The sequence below is a fragment of the Balaenoptera borealis genome (assembly GCF_965194805.1).
Source record: "Balaenoptera borealis genome assembly, chromosome: 17".
NCBI lineage: Eukaryota > Metazoa > Chordata > Mammalia > Artiodactyla > Balaenopteridae > Balaenoptera > Balaenoptera borealis.
The window spans coordinates 79,918,704-79,942,458 of NC_138876.1; the positions used below are offsets into that span (position 1 = coordinate 79,918,704).

Genomic DNA, 23,755 nt, shown 5'->3' on the forward strand with positions numbered 1-23,755 from the left:
TTAAGTCTCTCCTCCATTTCATCTTCCATTGGCGGCATCTCTAGAACCTCATCGAGGGGTAGAGCATTCTTCTTAAAAGCAACGTGCAGAAATTTGAGATGCTTAATTCAGAATGTTCCTCAACTGGTGACTATTTGGGAATTTGAAAAAGCATCACCAATAGGAATTGCCGGTGATATTGGGAAAGTGACATTTTTTCATACATTTCCTCTTAACGTAAGTAGCAAATCAGTTGACTTTGGTAAGCATGGGTAGTACTTAAATGTGCATTAAAATAACTAAAGATCTAATATGAACTCCCTGAATATAAAGCAAAATGCCTTGGCTTCATTGTCATACGGGCAATTAAAAAACCGCGCGTAGCCATCGTATTTACAAATCATTCAAGTGGTCAAGAAGAGAAATTAGATATCACTAAATTCTATAATCCATATAACTAAGGAGGGTGAGGGTTCAAATTGGCTTTGACCTGACCTGAATCTCTCTTTCTTAAGGAAACTGGAGGGAGAGCATTTGGGGGGGGGGGTCACCCAAATTCTAGTCACATGAGAGCTGTACTTAGTCCGCTTCCAGCCACATGGCCGATTGAGCTGACAGGAGGAGGAGCTGGGGGTGAGGAGTGGAAGGACCCTCTAGAAACAAACTAATAGAATTGTCTGGTATCATATCACTTTCTCTTAACAGTGTACTTGGGGGATAGAAATTCCTGGGCTCTGGAAATGAAGAAAAGTCTCAGAACAGAGTGTAGACGCTGTTGCCATGGAGACCCACAAGGATTTCAGACTTGGCCTGAAAGCTGGGATTTTAATTCCGGGGAGAGGACTGGAGAAGAAAGAAAGGGGGAACTGGTACTGAGCTAGCTGCTCAAGACCCAGATGTGTCAAAAGGCTGGCCAGCCTGAGAGGCAGACAAGAAAATTCTGTGTCCTCATCCCAGGAAGCAGCAAGGAAACTTTCAGTCTCCAGGTACCTTGTATTAAAAAAATGACTTGCAAGAAATCAAAACCTCGGACTATACCCTGTGCAGATGTGAATGTATACCACCCAAAGGGAGCAGGAACCACACTCAAGAGTTAAACATGAGGATTGGTCTAGGACAGTGAAATCCTGAGACCCCCACAAAAACAAATGAAAAGCTGTTCCGTAGGAAAACGCGCACAACACATGGCCTTATGGATCCTCCATAGAAAGGATAGTCCTTGCTGACAGCAAATCAAAATTCAAAGTGACATGATGGAAACTCCGCACGCAAACGCCACTGAAGCTACATGAGGAAACACCGTGAAAGACAGATGGGCAGACTCGACACAGGAAGAATCAGCACTCAAGAATGAGAGGAAATGGAAAAACCTGAAAGACACCACTAAAAAAAGGTACATTTAAACTCACATGGATTAACAAAAGAACATAAGCAATAACAAAAGGCAGGACAGCATTCTAAAAGATCAAGAATATTTGAAAAAAAAAAATGAAATGTAGGAATTCAAAAAATGATTCTTTGGATTTCTAGATTCAGCATGGCGACCCAGAGAGCTGGAAAGAGAGTCACACCCACCCTGACAACAAGAAAACTGCTGGACAAACTGCAAATTAATTACTTTCCTTGTCCCCCTTAGAGAACTAAGGTAACAAGAGCAAATAGCTAACTGGAAATCTTCAAAGAGGCAAGTGCCTGCAGTGAGAAACAGGACCCATGCTTCTCCTTACCTGGGGCAGATATTGTCAGAGGCCGTAGAGCCAATAAGATTCAGCTGGATACTTGTAATAACGTGCTAAAAGCTGAGTGTGGAGGCTGAGGGAGACCTGGAGACCCTGGAGACAGCAGACGGAGCAGGGTGGCAGCTCTACAGGGAATGTTAAAAACAAGTTCTTCAGTCAGAAGGAATGCAATATAGGTCAGAAACTTGGATCTACACAAAGAAATGAAGAGTATTAGAAATGGACCATATGGGGTGGGATGAATTGGGAGATTGGGACTGACATACATACACTACTACGTATAAAGTAGATAACTAATAAGAACCTGCTGCAGAGCACAGGGAACTCCACTCCACTTTGCTGTACAGTAGAAACTAACACAACATTGTAAAACAACTATACCCCCCCCAAAAAAAAAGAGAAATGGAAAATACAAAGTTAAAATAAAATATTTTTTCTTACTTTAATTGCTCTAAAGATAATTGAATGTTTAAGAAAACAATATATTCTTCATTGATAGTTTAAATAAAAGTAGAATATAACAGAAACAAATTTGGGCAAAACCCCAAATACTGGGGGGAAATGGTTCTAAGAGGAAGTCTCAACCAAAATTGAAAATTATTTTGAACTGAATAAAAATTAAAACACAACACATCAAAATTTGTGAGATGCAGCTAAAACAGTGCTCAGAGGAAATTCATAGCAGTAAATGCTTATATTAAGGAAGAACAAAGATCTGACCTAAATTTTCACCTTAAGAAATTAGAAAAAGAAAAGTAAATTAAACCCAAAGCAAGCAGAAGGAATAAAAGAATAATGATGAAGACAGAAATCGATGAAGCTAAAAACAGAAAAACAGGGGACTTCCCTGGTGGCGCAGTGGTTGAGAATCCACCTGCCAATGCAGGGGACACGGGTTTGATCTGTGGTTGGGGAAGATCCCACATGCCGCGGAGCAACTAAGCCCATGCACCACAACTACTGAGCCCGTGCGCCACAACTACTGAAGCCCACGCGCCTAGAGCCCATGCTCTGCGACAAGAGAAGCCACCACAATGAGAAGTCCATGCACCACAATGAAGAGTAGCCCCCACTCGCCACATCCAGAGAAAGCCCGCACAGCAATGAAGACCCAACACAGCCAAAAATTTTTAAAAATAAAAAAATTTTAAAGAAATTTTTTAAAAAACAGAAAAACAATAGAGAAAACCAATGAAACCAAAGACTGATTCTTCGAAAAAAATCAATAAAATTGGTAAACCTCTAGTGAGTCTGACCAAGAAAAAAAAGAGAGAGAAGACATAGATAACAATACCAGGAATGAAAGAGGGAACTTCACTCTTGACCTCACGGACACTAAAAGGATAACAGGAGAATAAAACAAACAACTGTAGATTCATAAATTTGGCAACTTAGGTGAAATAGACCAGTTCCTTGAAAGACATAAACTACCAAAATTCACTGAAAAAGAAATAGAGTCTGAATAGTACTATATTTATTAAAGAAATTGAATTTGTAATTGAAAACCTTTCCACACAGAAAACCCCAAGCATAAATGGCTTCTGGTGAATTGCACCATCATTTAGGGAAAAAAGTAATGCCAAATCTACCCAATCTCCTCCTGAAAAAAAAAAAAGAGTAGTAAACACTTTCCAAGTCATTTTATGAGGCCAGAATTAAGCTAATATTAAAACCAGACAAAGATATTACAAGAAAAGAAAACTGCAAACCATTATTCTTTGTGAGCCTAGATGTAAATTTCTTCAACAAAACTTCAGAAAATTGAATCCAGAAATATATAAAAAAGATCATACATGCCAATCAAGCAGGATTCATCCCAGGAATACAAGTCTTGTTCAACATATTTTAAAATCAATTAATGTAATTCATGATATTAAGAGACTGAAGAAGAAAAACCATATAGATATCTTGATAGCTTCCAAAAACAGCATTTGACAAAATTCAACATCTATTCGTGATAAAAACTCTCAGCAACCTAGAAATAGAAAAGAAGTTCCTTAACCTTATGGAAAGCATTTACATATCTACATAAAACCTACAACTAACCTCAATGATAAAAAAAAAAAAAAAGAATGCTTTCCCTCTAAGATGGGAACAAAGACAGGATATCTTCCCTCACCACTCTTGTTCCGTATCAATATCTTGTTCGAAGCCTAGAACTTCTGCTGGAAGCTTTTACAATAGGCAGGAAAAAGAAAAGGCATACAAATAGGAAAGAAAGAAATAAAACTGCCTCTATTCTCAGATGGCATGACGGTCTTGAAGAAAATTCCAATCTACAAAATCATCTCTTAGAACTAAAAAGTGACTTTAACAAGATCACAGGATACATGGCCGATATATAAAAGTCAGTCATCTTCCTATATACAATAAACAATTGGAATTTTAAATTCCAAAAACAATACCATTTACAATAGCACTAAAAATGAAATACTTAGGTGTAGATCTAATAAAAGAGTCTGTATGCTAAAAATTACAAACACTAATGAAAGAAATGAAAGAAGATCTAAATAAAGAGATCTACAATGTTCATGGATTGAAAGACTCAGTATTTTAAGATATCCATCTTGTCAACTGATAAATAGATTCAGTACAATCCAAATCAAAATTCCAGCAAGTTTTTGTAAATGTAGACAAGTTAATTTTAAAATTTAGATGTAATGTCAAAGGGAAAAGGAAAGCCAAAACAACTCTGAAAAAGAAGTACAAAGTTGGAGGACTCACTCTACCTGATTTCAAATTTTATGATAAAGCTACAGTTATCCAGACAGTATGATATTGGTGAAAGAGTATGTGCATTTCACAATGGAACAGAATAAAAAGCCCAGAAATAGACCCACACAAACACAGTTCACTTTTGGCAAAAGTACAAAGGCAATTCAATGAAGAAAGTTTTATCTTTTCAACAAATGTTTCTGGAACAGCTGAGTATCCATGTGCAAAAAAGTCAAAAAAAAAAAAAAAAAGAATCTTACAATTATACCCCAATTAAAAATATATGTATATTTTCATTAAAAATTTTTTAAAAAAAGAACCTTGACACATACCTCATACCATGTACAAAAATTAACCCAGAATAAATCATTGACCTAATTCTAAATCTAAAACTTTAAAAGTTCTAGAAGAAACAGAGAAGAAAATTTGTGTGAACTTGGGTATGGTGACAAGTTTTTAGATGTGATTCTAAAAACATGAGTCATAATAGAAACTTTGATAAATTGTATCCTTAAAAATTTTGAAACCTTTGTTCTGTAAAAGACACTGTTAAGAGAATGAAAAGTCAAGCCACAGACTTGGAGAAAAATATTTATGTATCCTATATCTGATAAAAGTCTCATATTCATGTAGAATATATAAAGAACTCTTAAAGCTCAACAATAAGAAACAACCCCCCTTTAAAAATGAGTAAAATACATGAAAAGATACTTCTTCAAAGATAATATACAGATAGCAAATAAGCAGATGAAATGATGCATTAACAAAGTTAAATTAGGGAATTCCTTGGCAGTCCAGTGGTTAGGACTCCGCACTCTCACTGCCAAGGGGCTGGGTTCGATCCCTGGTCAGGGAACTAAGATCCCGCATGCTGCATGGTGAGGCAAAAAAAAAAAAAAAAAGTTAAATTAAAATCACAAATTGGGACCACTACATACCTGGGATGGCTACAATTTAAAAACTAACCATGCAAGACTGGTGAAGATGCAGAGCAACAGGAACCCTCATTCATTGTTAGTGGGAACACAAATGACACAGCCTTTTTGGAAAACAGTTTAACAATTTCTTACAGTGTTAAATACATGCTTACCACATGGACCCAGAAATCCCACTCCTAGGTTTGTTTTTTTTTTTTTTTTAAACTTTGGGTTTATTTTATTTATTTATTTATTTATTTATTTATTTATGGCTGTGTTGGATTTTCATTTCTGTGCGAGGGCTTTCTCTAGTTGTGGCAAGTGGGGGCCACTCTTCATCGCGGTGCGCGGGCCTCTCATTATCGCGGCCTCTCTTGTTGCGGAGCACAGGCTCCAGACGCGCAGGCTCAGTAGTTGTGGCTCACGGGCCTAGTTGCTCCGCGGCATGTGGGATCTTCCCAGACCAGGGCTCGAACCCATGTCCCCTGCATTGGCAGGCAGATTCTCAACCACTGCGCCACCAGGGAAGCCCACCACTCCTAGGTATTTGCCCAAGTGAACTGAAGACATGTGTTCCCCTAAAAACCTCTGTGCAAACGTTTCTAACAGCTTTATTCACATCCCCAAACTGGAAACAACCCAAATGTGCTTCAACAGGTGGCTGGATAAACAAACTGTGTATGTGCACACACCAGAACACTACTTGGACACAAAGGACAAACTGTCAACTCATGCAACAACAAGGATAAACCTTAAATAAATTTTTCTAAATGAAAGAAGCCGGTCCTGAAAGACTTCATACTGTAAGATTCCATGTATATGACATTCTGACAAAACGGTGCAGACATAAATCACATCAGTGGTTTCCAGGAGTCAAAGGCAGAAGGAGTGATTAACTGAAGGGGCTACACAGGGACTATTAGGGGAGCACCGAACACAAGTCTCCTTGGAAAATGGCAGATCAAGATGACAAAATATTAATAAATGTTTTCCCCATTGATAGGCTTGATCTAAGGGAAGTACATGTGAAATATTGCACCCAGCAAATAGGAAATATTTCTCTGGTTCAAGCATACATGAGATATTAGGAAAGTTAAACATAAACACATTAAGTCAAAAGGAAATTCAATACATATTTTTTAAATTATATACTGACCACATTGTCGGATCAAAATTCAGTAACAATAAAAATCAGTAACAAAAAGGTTGCCAATGACCCCCCCAACACACATACTTTTCTTTAGAAACTACAAAGCACACTTCTAAATAATTCATGGACCAAAGGAGAAATCATAAGAAAAATTACTATTTAGATTTAAGTGAGGGTGAAAGTGATATATATTTTTTCCATCATTACATTTGCATATACACACACACATGTGCGCGCACGCACACACACAAATAAACGTGTTATATAAATATAAATACATACTTTTAAATATGTAAATATATATACATATATATATATATGTATATATATACACACACACTCACACAAATAGGATGATGGAAAATAAGAGAGAAAGGACAAGAAACGTAGAAAAAACAGAGGATAAGTTCAAGAGTGCTAACATCTGAATAATAGTTTTTCCATAAAGACATAAAAAATAGTGACGGTTTTATCCTAGGAATAATTATAGAAATTTCCCTACTACTGAACGAAATGAGTTTCCAAACTGAATGGGCTTACTAAGTTCCCAGGACAATGAAAGAAAAAGACCCACACCAAGGCAAGTAATAGAGACAGATAAAAATTACATATATTTCAGAAACTTTTAAGAATCACATGAAATGATCGGGAATAATATGCACCCCTCTCAGGAAGCTGCTGAAGAATGCAGTCTTATCAAAACAATAGCGTAAACAGAGGGGGAAAACCAGATGCGGGGACCAGTGGCAGAACATTGGAGAAGGTCCCCTTTGCCTTTCTCTGGTGTTCAAGCCACTGGTCCCTGGCATAACAGTGAAGAGAAGAAATCCCTGGACAGGATTCCCAGAGCAGGCCTAGAGCACAAGAAGTAAAGACTGGAAGAAGCGGACAGAGAATTCTAGGAGGGTTATCTCTGAGAAAGAGATAAAATCAATCACATACCTGATGTGTGTGGCCAGTGAGAAGAGATTTAAACCTACGGAGGAGACCTTGGGAAGGAAAGAAGGATAAGAAAGTAGAAAACCAAGGAAAACAAAAATCAAAAGCCTATTATTAACTTGAGGGAGGAAAAAGATTGCGAAACAGGAAATGTAATCACAGTATACTGCATAGCTCTTCTGTGAATCATACTTATATATCCATACAATAGTGTAAACACTGAGTATCGATTTAATGTAAAATGGTGACATTGACTCTCTAGGAGGACAGAGGGAGAGGAAGGATGTGGGAGCACCTATTATCTTCCACAGCAGGAGGTCAGTAGATAATAAACTGAAGCATCAAGCAATGAGAATACATCACGTTAATTAGAAATAAAGAGATAAACACGAAGGAAACTGTTTAAAAAGTTGAAAGCTAGCTGCCCTTGTGGGCTGCGAATAGGGATGGGGATGGTGGGAAAGGAATGCTTCTTGTATTAAAATTCTTGGTGATACTTGAAGCTAAATACATGTAATACTCTGTGGGCTACCACAAAATCAATATTCAGAGAGAATGTACATGCTTAAGTATAAATACTAGGAAAAATGGAAATGAACAAGCTAAGCATACAACTCTAGGAGTCCCTAAAAGAACACAGTTAACTCAAAGAAAGGAAAATGAAATAAATAATGAAACATGATGAACTAAGAGGAAATTAAAGAAAAGAGGGATAGATAGAAGCAAAGACTGAATCTTTGCAACAAACCAATAAAACAGATTTTACTCTTTCCATGAAAAAAACAGGTCATAAAAGATACAGTAAAACTTTAAGACATCATAAAAGAATACTCCGAACAACTTTATGGCAATAAACCTGACAACTTAAATGGAGTGGAAAATATGAATTGCCAAAATTAACTCAAAAAGAAACTGAAAATATGAATAGACATAAAACATTAAAGAAACTGAATGAGTCATCAATGTCAGAAAATCTCCAGGCCTAAGCAGTTTTAAAGGCGAGTTTCACCAAAACTTTGAGGAATAGATAATTCCTATCTTTACATTAACCCACTCAAGAAAACAGAAAAAGAATGAAGACTAAACTCATTTTTTTGATGTTTATAAACCTTGATATCAAAAACAGATGGAATAGCATGAGAAAGGAAGCTTGTCGGCTGATCTCAGTTTTATGTTGTGGCAGTTGCAATAGTACTAATGGATAAAATCTACTGAGAGCTTTATACGTGTCAGCTGCTGCTATAATGGCATTTTGGTCGTTTTTGTATTGAGATATAATTGATATATATACAAAGAACTGCACATATTTATGAAGAAAATTTGATGAGTTTGGACATATGCAAACACCATGATACCATCACCACAATCAAGGTAATAAACACATCCATCACCTTCCAGTTTTCTTGTATCCCTTTGTTGTTGTGTTTTTTTTTAATTTTGTGCGTGTGTGTATGTGCGGTAAGAACACAACATGAGTATTGCCCTCTTAACAAATTCTGAATGCACAACACCATATTGTTAACTACAGGTACCATGTTGTACAGCAGATTCTAGAACTCATATAGCATAACTGCAACTATACCCACAAAATAACAACTCCCGCCTCCCTTGCTCTAAGGGTACTAGAAGTACTAACTTATTTAAAAACAGCCTTATCAAGAGGACACTATTATTATGCCTATTTTATCAGTCAGGATACTAAGGCACAGGTAGTTAAGTAACTTGCGTGTGATATGAACTCAAAGAGTCCTCCAGAGTTCTGTAGTAGTGAAGCTCAATGCAGACCATCAGTGGAGGACAACCCTAGTTCCAGCTGATCATTTGAGGACATAGAGCTGATACAGTGCAGGTGCACAGCTGGACCAAAGTAAAAATACTAGCCAACAGAATAAAACAAGAATAAGAAATATTACCAAGTGCTGAAAAGGAAACACAAGTATTTTTATTTATAGACAATATAATTGTCTACATAAAAATCCAAGAGGATCTATAGACAAACTATTAGAACTAATGAGTTCTTCAGCAAGATTGCTGAATAAAAGGTCATGATTTACTAAATTCTTGCAAAAATCTATCAGGAATGTCATCTTTTAAAAATTTCATTCAAAGTTCAACCAAAACTACAAGGTACCCATAAAGAAATCTAAAAAAGGATGTATAAGATATGTATTAAGAAAAATTACAGTTACTTTCTTTAAGGCTATTACAGAAGACCTAAGTAAATAAGAAAAATGTTATGTTCGTGAAAGCTCAACATCATAACAATGATAATTTCCCCAAAATAGATCTATAAATGTAATGTTATTCTAATCGTGATACTAACCACATTTTTCAAAGACAACTCTACCAAATACTGACGTATCATAAAGCTATAATCAATTTTAAAAAGTGTAGAGTTCATGAAAGAATACACAAATAAGCTTGGAAAAGAATAGAGGGACTAGGGCTTCCCTGGTGGCGCAGTGGTTGGGAATCTGTCTGCCAATGCAGGGGACACGGGTTCGAGCCCTGGTCTGGGAAGATCCCACATGCCGCGGAGCGGCTGGGCCCGTGAGCCACAACTACTGAGCCTGCGCGTCTGCAGCCTGTGCTCCGCAACAGGAGAGGCTGCGATAGTGAGAGGCCCGCGCACCGCGATGAAGAGTGGCCCCTGCTTGCCACAACTAGAGAAAGCCCTTGCACAGAAACGAAGACCCAACACAGCCATAAATAAATAAATACATAAATAAAAATTAAAAAAAAAAAAGAATAGAGGGACTAGAAACAGACTGTTGTATGTACGGGAACTTGGTATATAATGGAAATTGCATTGCAAATCTAATCAAAAGCTTTATTCAATATATCGTTTCGGGAAATGGTTTAGCCAATTCCTACCTCATTTTCTACTCAAAGGAATCCTAATAAACATCTAAATGGGAAAGGCAAAACTATGAAAACTTTTAGAACATAATATATGAGAATACATCCCTGACATCAGGGTAGGGAAAGTTGTTTAAAACAAGATGAAACTCATAAACCATAAAAAAGAAAGATTAGTAAAACTGACAAAGTGAAAATAAAATCTTCCGTATGAAGAAAGACACCATAAACGTTGTTAAAAGACAAATTACAGACTGGGAGAAAATATTTGAATTGTGTACAATGGACAAAGAACTACAGTCAATCCTCACTATTTGGAGATTCCATGTTTGTGAATTCACCTGCTTGCTAATATTTATTAGTAACCCGCAAATCCATAATTTTGGTGCTTTCGTAGCCATTCCAGCCATGCACAGAGAAGTGAACATTTTGACTCATCTGAATCACATACATTCCCAGCGGAGGCCAAACGAGGCTACGTTCTGCCTTCTTGCTTCAACACTCATACCGTACATGAGTCCTTTTTGAAGTCTATTTAGTGCCATATTTTCTCATTTTTGTGACTTTTGTTGGTGAATTCATTATTTTAAATGTCTCCCAAGCTGAAGTGCTATCTAGTGTCCTAGGTGCAAAAAGGCTGTGATGTGACTTAAGGAGAAAACATATGTAATACATGTATTAGAGAAGCTTAGCTCAGGCATGAGTTATGGGGCTGTTGCTTGTGAGCTCAATATTAATGAAGCAACAATATAAATGGGGTGTCTTTAAACAAAAACACACATAAAACAAGGTTATGTATTGATCTGCTGACCAAAATGTAGCAGCCAAAGGCTCACAAGAACCTGACCCCATATTTCTTCTAGAAGCAATGGTTCTGTATTCGCTAATTCAGTGTTCGCGGTGACTTTCTAGAACAATGAGAATAATGAGAATTGACCGTACTTTCCGTACTTTCGTGAGTATAAAGATCCACAAATCAAAAGGGGAAGAGAAACAACTTGATAGAAACATGGCAAAGCAGACAAAGAGGCAAGACGCAGAAGACACCAGGAGGCCAGTAAGTATGAAAAGATGCCCAGGCTTCTCCATTCATAAGGAAAATGCAAAATAAAACCACAGGCTGTCTTGTCACAGCTATCAAATTAGCAAAAACACAATACTAATGTTGATAGAGGAGAGAATAGAACTCTCCAACAGGCATTGTTGTTGGAATTGTGACTTTGATTAATTTGGAAAGCAATGTGGCAATTTCTATTACGGTTGATAATATGCAATTCCTATGACCCAACAAATCCACTTCTAGATAGACAGCTTAGAGATAACCATTGGTACCCTGAGTTCAAATAAATGAAGTGTCTAAACGTGCATCAATACGGCAATGGGTAAGTAAACTCTGTGTCATGCATTAGGGAAAATCAATAAACTAGATGTACATATATCAATATAAACAAATCTCAAAAACATTTTGCAGACTGAAAACGTTATTAAAAAATGTATTACGACAATTACATAAATTTTTAAAGCACATATTGTTTACAGGTACACAAAAACCTATATAAGAATGATGTAGGGGCTTCCCTGGTGGCGCAGTGGTTGAGAATCTGCCTGCCAATGCAGGGGACATGGGTTCGAGCCCTGGTCCGGGAAGATCCCACATGCCACGGAGCAACTGGGCCCGTGAGCCACAACTACTGAGCCTGCGCGTCTGGAGCCCGCGCTCCGCAACAAGAGAGGCCGTGATAGTGAGAGGCCCGCGCACCGCGATGAAGAGTGGTCCCCACTCGCCGCAACTAGAGAAAGCCCCCGCACAGAAACGAAGACCCAACACAACCATAAATAAATAAATAAATAACTTAAAAAAAAAAAAAAAAAAAAAAAAAAAAAAAAAAAAGAATGATGCAATAATACACATTATTTCAAAGAAGAAGGAAATAGTACTGGGGATCAATAATAATATATAATATTAATAATAAAAACTTTACCTATAGTATAAACACATTCAGTTAATCTTCAGAATAGTCCTATGAAGTAGGTACCACTACTTTATAATAGTTATGTTATAAACATTATAATATTTCAGGTGAGAAAACTGAGGCATAATTAAGCAACATACTAGGAAATCCTCCTAACTGCAATGTTAAAACAGCAACAATATGTCTCAGGATCTTCCTCGGGTTTTTGAGTCTGTAAAATCTAAACCAAACAATTGGCTCATGTGCCTGGTGAGAGCTGGGCCTCCATGGCCCTTGCTTCTCTCAGAGAGGAACCTTATTAGATGCCATGGTTGGGCACACAGGCTGTCAGACACACGGGTCCTTCCTCGATTTTGCTAATTCATGATAACCTGAGACAATACCAATGAGACATCATTTTATACCCTTTTATACCCTTCAAAAGTGGAACCCTAGAGCTCCTCTGATGAATCTGGTCAAGATGTCCTTCCCCTTTTCATTCCAGTCTTTTATTTCAAATACTTTATTTGCTCAACAACTTTTGGGTTTTAATATTTTAGTGTGAGTCAGATTGGCAAATGCAGAATAACTTTGGCAGTTAGTTCCGGTATTTGGGTGATATATGGAATTTGATTTATACAGGGCTGGAACCACAGAAGTGGAAGAGACACAGCCCCTCATTCTACAAAGTGGCTTCTGCAGTATCACATTCAGGGTCAAAACTAGAACCCTACCCCATTTTCTCAAAAATATTAACTCAGAAAAATAAGCTTTAGAACCTTGAGACCTTCTAGCAGTAAAAGCCGTTCAGAACACTTGTGTGCAGTCTGATTTCCTCAGACCTCCTCCATGTGGATAACCCTGAAAGCATAAAAACAACAACAGGATGCTCGCAGGGGACCAGGCTAACCGCTCACACAGCTGCAGCCTGTCACTGAGTAGCTTATTTGGGGACCAGAAGTGTGGAATTGCACACAGACAACTCTCCCTCATCATGAGCACTAATGGAAACCAAAATTAGTTTGTTCTGTTTTTCCTCCTTCCAAATAAAGCATGTTAAAATCCTCATCTCTGTTAACAAACATCTTCAAAAACAAGAAAAAGAAAGTTGCAAGGACGTGAATGTACTGTTTCATGAGTATTTTCTTACTTACCGTGACACTTTTATACCCTGACCAACTCTTACAAGCGATCCAACAAAACTCTACATCTCAAATCCCACACAAAAAAGGAGAAAACAATACTCTAAGATGCTCGTAATGGCCTCTAGCGTATCTTAGCTGACTCAGCGGTGGTATTCCAACACACATGATTTTTTAAAAGCCTTATGATCCATGGGCATTTCCTTTACACAATTCAAACGTGTCCATAGACAAGTATGAACACTGCACTGGCTCTCATGAAAATCTCATTCTAAACCCCATTAAAACAGGTTTCACTTCTCTCCCCAAAATGGAGAGTAGTAGGGGCTGGGATTCTAGTTACTAAACATAAACGACAAGCCCTTCCATGTGATAATTTCTTAATAAACTGCATTTTTAAAAATTCAGAACACTATCATTTGGAATGTACTTACATATTTTTTTCACTGAACCTAAAAATTTGAAAATACAAGCATCTTAAGAACAATACAGTAAATTGAGAAACCTAGCTTAGTAAAAGTGTAAGAAAAATATATTTGCGCTCTGATTCAAATTCTAATATTTTTTGATTGATATAAAAAAAAATGGCCACTAGTATTTTTGGAGCCTGAGCAACTCATACAATAAAAATGAAATAGGGAGAGTTTTTCCTTCCTTTTGTTGTCCCTCTTGGCTCAAACTTCTTATAAAAATACACATCCCTTCCCCATCGGATGTTAACTTTGCGTCATGGAGAAAACAGGGACCATCACGCAGGGGGATCTCACCTTCCAACCACCAAAGAGCAAGGCACGTGCTTCTGTACCATCCTGGGCGCACCACCTCCTGCTCTCAGCGAAATACTCCATCGAAGGCCCGGTGCCTTTCCACTTCTGAGTTCCATTTACAGCCTAGGTCCGCTGTTCTCTTCCTTTGTCGTATCAAACATGCTCTGGAATTACCTATCTATCTTTAATAAGGAAGTGAAACCCCTCAATTCTTCCCAAGTCCAGCTTCAGCTCTCCCCCCATGTCTTTGTTCCCTTCGCAGCAAAGCTCCTGAGAGAGGGGTCCACAGTCCCCGACTCCCCGCCGTACCCCTCGCCCTCTGCACCCCACTCCACTCCATCCCCGCTGGTCCGCTGAGATCGCTCCGTGGTCAGCAAACCCCAGGTTGCCATTTTTGTTCTGCGTAACCAAATACCCCCAAACTTAGTGGCTTAACACAACAATGTAACATGATCTCCCAGCTCCGTGGGTCGACTGGGCTCCTCCAGGCGGCTCTCCTCTGAGATCTCCCCTGAAGCTGCCATTGAATTCAGCGGGGGCTGAACATGGAATTCTGACCCACAAGATCAGTGGGTCTCAGAGCAAATCACTTAAAACCACTGCGCTTTAGTCTCTTCGAAAATTGCTGAGAGTAACGATACGCACCTGCTGACCTCAAAGAGTCTCGAGGGCTAGAACATATTCAAGAAAATTTTCTAAATAGTGAAGCTCCATGTCAATGTTGGTTCCCATTTCAAACACATTTAGGGGCCAATAAACCATATCATGGGCTCAGACTGAAGACTTACGGACCTCTTTCTTCCCTCCAGTACAAAAAATTTTTGTAAAGCTCATAAAATGTAACCTCATTAGACTAGAATTTTGTGAGAGTAGGAAAAAAAAAAAGCTGGGTATAAAAAAAGAATAAATGGATGATTTTTTTTAAAACTTAAGAAGCATAATTGTACTGAATCTTTAACCTTCAGTGATAGGGAATTACATCTTTGTCAATATGTTATACATTAAATATAGTTTTAAAAAATGTAGTAGTCACAATTACACCATATGCTGGTACTGATAGGCTGTGCCTGAAATATTTTTAATATTTAAATATTTTAAAATTAAGTCACGCAAGTGAAAAGATTATTTGGCAAAGCCAGTAATTTCCCTCGATTAAACCACTGTAAACAGATTGAGCACAACAGTTCCTCCAGAAAAAGTTCTTCTTTTAAATATGGGGATGAGAGCTTAAAATAAGGATGCACCACAGAGCAAAAGGGATGCAGTTCATGAGCGTGCAGGGGCTGGACCACAGCCCGGGGTGAATCCGGGCTCTGCCATTCTCTCGCTGTTTGACGAGGTGGGAAGGGGCAAGTTATTCAGCCTCCTCACCCTGTGTCACCCTCCCAATCTCATTCCTCTCCCTCCCCTGCAGAGACCCAATATCCCCAATTTGGGTTCAAATATTCCCATGCGTGCATTTTTTTAAGTAAGAATACATATAATTGTAAATAAAATATAGTTCTGTTTTGTATTTTTTACACTTTAAATAAACAGGAGACTGTACACTTCTGTAACTTACCGTTTTGCCCAACATCACCTTTGGTATTTATCTATGTTAATACTTAGAGCTATAGTTTACTTATTTTCATAAAAGTATACCTATAGGTTATTGGGCATCTTTAATTTTATTAAATATTATCAAATTGCTCAGAAAGTAGTAGTCCCAGTTGATACCCTCACCAGCAGCCTGAGTTTTTTTTGCCTTACAATTCAGTAAATGTTTGCCCATCTGGTGGATGAGAAATAATACACACTGCACTTTCAACTGGCATTTATTTACCTAAAAACTGGAGGGGGGCGGGGGGAGCCTCTTGCATTATGTTTATTGGCCATTCCAACACCCTCTCCTTGGTTCATATTTATATCTCCTGCCTATTTTCTCCTGGGTTGTTTGTCTTTCTCTTCTTGACTTTTAGGAACTTATTATATGTTTTTTTAATTAATTTATTTTATTTTATTTATTTTTGGCTGCGTTGGGTCTTCTTTGCTGAGCACGGGCTTTCTCTAGTTGTGAGGAGCGGGGGCTACTCTTGGTTGCGGTGCGCGGGCTTCTCATTGCGGTGGCTTCTCTTGTTGCAGAGCACGGGCTCTAGGCGCGCGGGCTTCAGTAGTTGTGGCGCGTGGGCTCAGTAGTTCTGGCTCTCGGGCTCTAGAGCCCAGGCTCCGTAGTTGTGGAGCACGGGCTTAGCTGCTCCGCGGCATGTGGGATCTTCCAGGACCAGGGCTCGAACCCGTGTCCCCTGCATTGGCAGGTGGATTCTTAACCACTGCGCCACCAGGGAAGCCCTTGCATATTTTTTATACTAAAGCTTTGTCAATTTGTGCAATGCAAATATTTTTTCCAGTTTTTAGTTTGTCTTTTAACTCTGCTGATGGTGCCTTTTGATATCCTAAAATTTTAGTTTTTAATTTACTTGAATTTATTAACTATGATTTGTGCTTTTTGTGTTTGTTGTTCTTTTTCCCCAAAAATTACTCCTTGCCCTGATATGATAAAACGTTGTCCCATGTTTTTTTCAAATAAAATTCTGAAGATCCATCTTAAACTGAGTGTGTGTGTGTGTGTGTGTGTGTGTAAGTGTGAGATGGCTTTTACTTTCTTCCACATCCATTAATGTATCTTATTTTTCATCAACTCTTAAGACAGAGTAGATATTATCAGAGTGGACAGATGAGGAAAATAAAAGCCAGGGAATATATTTGGCCCAAGGACACACAGCTTGTCAGTGACCAAGAAAATCAAAGTGAGCATCTTCTTCGTCTAAATGACCTCCAGGCATGTCAGGCTCATCAGCATTTAAATCTGGAATCTTATCTTCACCCCTCCCTCCACCTGCCGCCCCCTGCACAGGGAACAGCTGTGCACCTGGCCTGGTGCACAGCCTCGAACTGCAGGGCTGGCTGAATGTCAGGTTTTCCAAAAGCTGCCTGAGTGTCCTGCCCCACCTCCACCAGAGATTAGAATACAATCGGTCTGGGTGAGGCCAGGCATTGATAAGTCCTGAAGCTCCCCAGACCATTTTAATATTTATCTATCAGGGCTGTGAACCCCTGGAGCAGTGTCCCACACCCCCTATTTAGTGATGCCAGGGTATTTGGGGTTGTTCCACTGGGGGGTGATACTGTCGTCCAGTGGCCAGAGGCCAGGGATGCTGTTAAACAGCCTGCAATGCACAGGATGTACCCCACGCCCCGTGACAAAGAATCGTGTGGCCCCAGAAGACAACAGCCGAGGCTGAGAAACCTGGACGTGGAGTCTTTCTGCTCACAAGGTAGCCCCTGACCACGGCATGGCCACCAGCACCAAGGACCTTGCCATGGATGCGAGGTCTCTGGTTCCTCCCCAGACCTACTGGTCAGAATCTAGTACGAGACCCCCTTAAAGTCTGAGAGGCCTTGCGCTGGACTGCGCCCTCCTCCTCCCCCTGCAAATCCAATCAGATAACAAATCCTGTCAATAGGTCCCTTAATTATCTCCAAAATTGTCCTCCCTTCTGCCCTAGGGTCAGTCCCTCAATCCAGGACTTCATCACTTGTCATCGCACCTATTACAATAACCCTCCAATCGGACCACCTTCTTCCAGCCTAGTAGAGATCTTTACCTTCTTTGAGAGTTAAGAAACATTGTAAGATGGAAGGAAAGAGCTGCACCTTCCCAGGGGAAAACCACACACACACATACAAACACACACACACACACACACACACACACACACACTCACACACGCTCACATATTTCTACCGTATTACATACAATTTCAAAGGGTTCACAGAACCTCTGAAGCCCTCCTTGGACACTTCCAGGTAAGAACCACCACCTTATCTCTGAGCAGAGGGCTTGTTCTAACGTGCAGATGGGACGATCTGAATCCCCCCGACGGTTCCAGCTCTTAGTACAGCCCCCTCCAGCCAACCTAAGTCCTAGCAGTTGCTCTTCGTGCCAGTGAGCGCTCCTCTGAGCCTGCAGATGCTGCTTCCCTGCCTGACACGCTTTCCTCCTGGGTGCTGGCTAAACCCTCGCCGTGCAGACCCAGCTCAAGGATCACTTTCCCTGGGAAACCTTTACTGACCTCTCAGCTCCATCCCCACCTTTGCTCTCAGTTAGATTCTCCTTCTTTGTGATCCCTTAGTTCCCAGAGCGCCTACCTGCCATAGCCCTTCCTGGCTGGCGTGTATTACGTTGTGGTTTTTCTTCTTTTTTTTGTATGAGTCTCCCATCACACCTGGGTCAGCAAGGGTATTCATCATCTCTGCCACCTCCATGCCTGGCACAAGCAGGCGCTCAATAAAGGTTACTGGTAAGCTTAAAGGAACAATAAAGCTAGTGTTTTCACTCTGTCATGTATTGCTCTCAATTTATGCTTTGGTGACTTTGTATTTTTCCCTTATAATTAGTGTAATGTCGTATTTCACTAAAGGGTGGTGAGTGCGTGTTCATGATATTACTCTTTATACACATTTTTTATATTCTGGAAACATTTTATACTTATAATTAAAAACTCTTAAAGGTATGATCACAATAAACAAGTGAATGCCTAGGTGTCGCCTGGGTTCTGTGGAAACGCAGCCCCGGATCCACGGTCCTGTGATGTTGCTTCTCGAGACCCAGTTCTGATTTCCCCAAGAGTCTTCCTCTGGGACACAGAGCCATCCTCAGTGGACTGCAGGAGGTGAGTATTTAGAAACATGTTTCCAACCTTACAGTGTCCAACTGAAAAATTTCATCAAGGACAGAAGAAACATAACTTGAATTAGGATTAAAAAAAAAAAGAAAGATTTTGGCTCCAGAAATTTTACACAGAAAACATTTTAACCTCCCCGAGGACATTATGAAATAGAGTATTCTGTTTAATTTAACGTGGTAAGAACCTCATTAACACTGGATCACCGACTTCCAGGTAAAAATCACATCCTCATCTAGAGAAATGTTGAGAATCTTGCTTAATAAAAATAGAGCATACTCATTCCAGAAAGGGCTTTTACAAACAAATAACTTTGAATTATTCTATAGCAGTGTTGTTTTATATCTTCTACCCTTTTACCATTACAAGAACTTATTTCTCTCTGCCCTTTAAAACAAACAAACAAAAGTGTCGTTTGCTTTTAAAATATCACCTCTTTTTCACTTTGATTTACTGCCCTTTGGCTACCAGCCCGCTGGTTCTCGGCCAAGTCATCAGACGCCTCTGGGCTGCCTTGCAAGGGAGGGACCCCAAATTGCAGCTCAGGAAGCCTGCTCGGGGCCAGTGTTCCTACAAAGTGCCCTGTACGTGTCAGCTGCCATCTGCTTGGTTTTCTCTCCTTGGACAGGGCAGGGTCCTCAGGGGTGCCCGTTCCCCTTCCCCTCCAGCAAAGGCTCCGCCCACAGCCCCAGAAAAGCAAGGTAGAAAGCAAGAAAGGTCCTTCTCAGGGACGAACTTAGAGAAGACAGCCTCTGTGTATTTGAAAGTGATGACAAGGGCCAACCCCAGGAAAACAACAACTAACAAAACAAAACAAAACAAAGCAAAGCAGCACCCTTCTCTTCCAAGGATCCTAACTCCTTAATCCTGGAATCACCTCCCTGCTGTCTACGTGAGCTCAAGTTGAGTCTGTCAGTCCAGACAGCTGAGATCACAGGGGACAGAGGTCGACAGATCTTATAAATAAGCTTTTTGGATCATACTTCAAGAGCACATTTGGCCAGAGTTTGGAGGTTGGCGTTATCTGGTTTAAGATCAGCTCTGCTACTAACCAGCTCTATCTTGCACAAGTTACAGAATCTCGTGGAGCATTCCTTTGCTCCCCTGGAAAACGGGAAAGAAGATAAAAATAAAACCTCTCCTAGCAGCTTCCTACAGACTCGCCTTTGCTTCATTTAAGGAGAAGTTTTGCCTGAATTATCAGAGTATGGACTTAAAATATCCAATTCTCTTTGTTGTGAGAGGAGAATTTTTAAGAGTGACAGCTTTTCTTGGCATTGAGACAAGCTCTCTGACAGGAAACTACTCTAGGTGGATATTTTCCCAGATTAGCACTATAAGAAGAATCAACCATATGGAATATTAGGAAGAAATATTTTTCTCCCTTTCAAGCCTATACCTTTTGAACGTACATTCCCCAACAGTTTGAAAAAATAGGAAAATATATTTATTTCTATAATGAAGCTATTCTTTTTAAGATTATAACAAGGAAAAAAAATCAAGTTGGTTTGAGATGTCTGTCCAATTGCACATAAAACCAATTAAGATCCCTACAGTATTCAGTGCAGCATACTGTAATTGTGCCTTGCAGCTCTATTTACAATAGTCAAGACACAAGTGTGCATTGCAGCTCTATTTACAATAGTCAAGACAGAAGTGCGCCTTGCAGCTCTATTTACAATAGTCAAGACAGAAGTGCGCCTTGCAGCTCTATTTACAATAGTCAAGACAGAAGTGCGCCTTGCAGCTCTATTTACAATAGTCAAGACAGAAGTGCGCCTTGCAGCTCTATTTACAATAGTCAAGACAGAAGTGCGCCTTGCAGCTCTATTTACAATAGTCAAGACAGAAGTGCGCCTTGCAGCTCTATTTACAATAGTCAAGACAGAAGTGCGCCTTGCAGCTCTATTTACAATAGTCAAGACAGAAGTGCGCCTTGCAGCTCTATTTACAATAGTCAAGACAGAAGTGCGCCTTGCAGCTCTATTTACAATAGTCAAGACAGAAGTGCGCCTTGCAGCTCTATTTACAATAGTCAAGACAGAAGTGCGCCTTGCAGCTCTATTTACAATAGTCAAGACAGAAGTGCGCCTTGCAGCTCTATTTACAATAGTCAAGACAGAAGTGCGCCTTGCAGCTCTATTTACAATAGTCAAGACAGAAGTGCGCCTTGCAGCTCTATTTACAATAGTCAAGACAGAAGTGCGCCTTGCAGCTCTATTTACAATAGTCAAGACAGAAGTGCGCCTTGCAGCTCTATTTACAATAGTCAAGACAGAAGTGCGCCTTGCAGCTCTATTTACAATAGTCAAGACAGAAGTGCGCCTTGCAGCTCTATTTACAATAGTCAAGACAGAAGTGCGCCTTGCAGCTCTATTTACAATAGTCAAGACAGAAGTGCGCCTTGCAGCTCTATTTACAATAGTCAAGACAGAAGTGTGCATTGCAGCTCTATTTACAATAGTCAAGACAGAAGCAACCTAAATGCCCATCAACAGAGGAATGGATAAAGAAGATGTGGTATATATATACAATAGAATATTACTCAGCCATAAAAAGAATGAAATACTGCCATTTGCAGCAACATGGATGGACCTAGAGATTATCATACCAAGTGGAGTAAGCCAGACAGAGAAAGACAAATACCATATGATATCCCTTATATGTGGAATCTAAAAAAAAAAAAAAAAAAGTGATACAAATGAATTTATTTACAAAACAGAAATAGACCCACAGACGTAGAAAACAAACTTATGGTTACCAAAAGGGGAAAGGGCAGGGAGGGATAAATTAGGAGTTTGGGATTAACATATACACACTACTCTATATAAAATACATAAACAACAAGGACCTACTGTATAGCACAGGGGACTATACTCAGTATTTTGTAATAACCTATAAGGGAAAAGAATCTGAGAAAGTTATATATATATATATATATATATATATATATATATATATATATATGGCTGAATCACTTTGCTGTATACCTGAGACTAACACGACACTGCAAATCAACTACACTTCAGTTTAAAAAAATATCCCTACAGTACAAAATCGCATGCACACATGCATGCACTCACAAAAATATGTATATGCAGAAGTATTGAATACATGTATTAGAACAGAGACTGATGTGTTTCCCTCTCCTATGTAACAGCTGGAACGCTTTATAATTCAACATAGTGGATACTCCACCTCTTCACCTGTTTGATAAGCCAGTGGATCGCCACAAAAGAGCACATGGTGTACAATTCAGTGCTGATCAATAATAAAGCATCACTACAACACTTTGGAAATGCAAAAACCTTTGCATCCAAGGGGCCATTCACATCTCAGGCTCTGAGGTCAGTTACTCTCTTCCATTAAACAACTTCCTGTTTTGTTCTATAGGATCGTTTACCACACTGGACTCTCTGCACTATTTTTGTTCTTTTGCTTTTTTTCGACCAGCAAAATCATTGCACCTGAACAAGAAACTGATTTTTTTTTTTTAAATCTGGCTTTCTCACAGAATCAATGACATAAGAGGATTAATTGTTTGTTTTCAATCCTGACTTTTTCTCCTCCTAGATCTATTTTTGAAACAAATTTTATTTTGGGATGTCCTGACTGGGATGATACTAAATTGGAAAGCCTGGTGCAAATTTTATTGACCTCCATTTCCTACTATAAAGGATGTTCCCCACTAATCTGTCATCCACAGGGCAGACAAAGGTTAGAAGCGAGGGAAGCTACGCCAGATGGTGTGCTCAAGAAGCCCAGGGCCAGACTCTTCTTGTTTTGTTGGTTTGTTTTTAAATCAATGGTCAACAACAAAGAGGAAACAACATTTGGGCATCCTCTTTATTCCAAGCTGAGCTCAACCCAATGTTAATTGCAACGTGCACGGCGAACACGATGTCTGAAAATTGGTCCTTATTAACCCTTGGTTGGCTACGATAAAACAAATGAATGGAATTATGGGTAGATGATGGATAGATGGATGGACAGGTACATGAGTGGAGGAATAAATGAATGAATTAATTAATATTATTGATGGGTTTTTATTTAAACAATGCAGAAAAACTCAAAAAGATCAAAGTTACCACTTAGAAAACTGTATGAATTAAAGTGAATGTCCCCTCCTTTGCTTTTCAAAAAAAAATGTTGATAGTTTTGTCCATATTCTTCCCATATTCTTTTGTCATATTATATTGTATTATTAATTTATCTATCTATATTATTTATCAATCATCTATCTATATTATTAATATTTTCAATTAATTTTAATTTTTCCCCAAATTATAATCATATTGCCCATAGTGATCTACGTCTCTTTTTTTCCCCTTGTAAAACAAGGGCATCTGTTCATATCAGTGTAGAGATCTATCCTGTTCTCTTTTTTTTTTTTTTAAGTAGAGGGAAGGATTATTTATTTATTTATTTATTTATTTTTGGCTGTGTTGGGTCTTCGTTTCTACGCGAGGGCTTTCTCCAGTTGCGGCAAATGGGGGCCACTCTTCATCGCGGTGCGCGGGCCTCTCACTGTCACGGCCTCTCTTGTTGCAGAGCAGAGGCTCCAGACGCGCAGGCTCAGTAGTTGTGGCTCACGGGCCTAGTTGCTCCGCGGCATGTGGGATCTTCCCAGACCAGGGCTCGAACCCGTGTCCCCTGCATTGGCAGGCAGATGCTCAACCACTGCGCCACCAGGGAAGCCCCTAACCTGTTCTCTTTTAATGACTGCATGGTATTCTGCTGTATAGGTACACCATATGCAATTCAGTCAGACTCCAACTGAAAATTAAATCATTTTCAGTTTTCATGCCTTTACCAAGAATATTGCAATGTACTTCCTTGTACATATGTGACTGACCATCTTCATTTTTTAAT

At 39.3% G+C, this 23,755-nt stretch overlaps 1 protein-coding gene across 7 annotated transcripts in view; it reads right to left on the reverse strand.

The window, feature by feature from the left end:
* The window catches only part of LOC309615309 (oxygen-regulated protein 1-like), a 168,553-nt gene that overhangs the window by 94,286 nt on the left and 50,512 nt on the right, over positions 1-23,755 (reverse strand). Inside the window, exon 1 of one of the 7 annotated variants that reach the window (XM_082364741.1) lies at positions 14,160-17,853. The exons of the other annotated variants lie outside the window; for them this stretch is intronic. The gene's annotated coding sequence lies outside the window, so the exon portion shown is untranslated. Of the gene's footprint in view, positions 1-14,159; positions 17,854-23,755 lie in introns of those variants that run through there. 7 annotated transcript variants of the gene reach the window in all.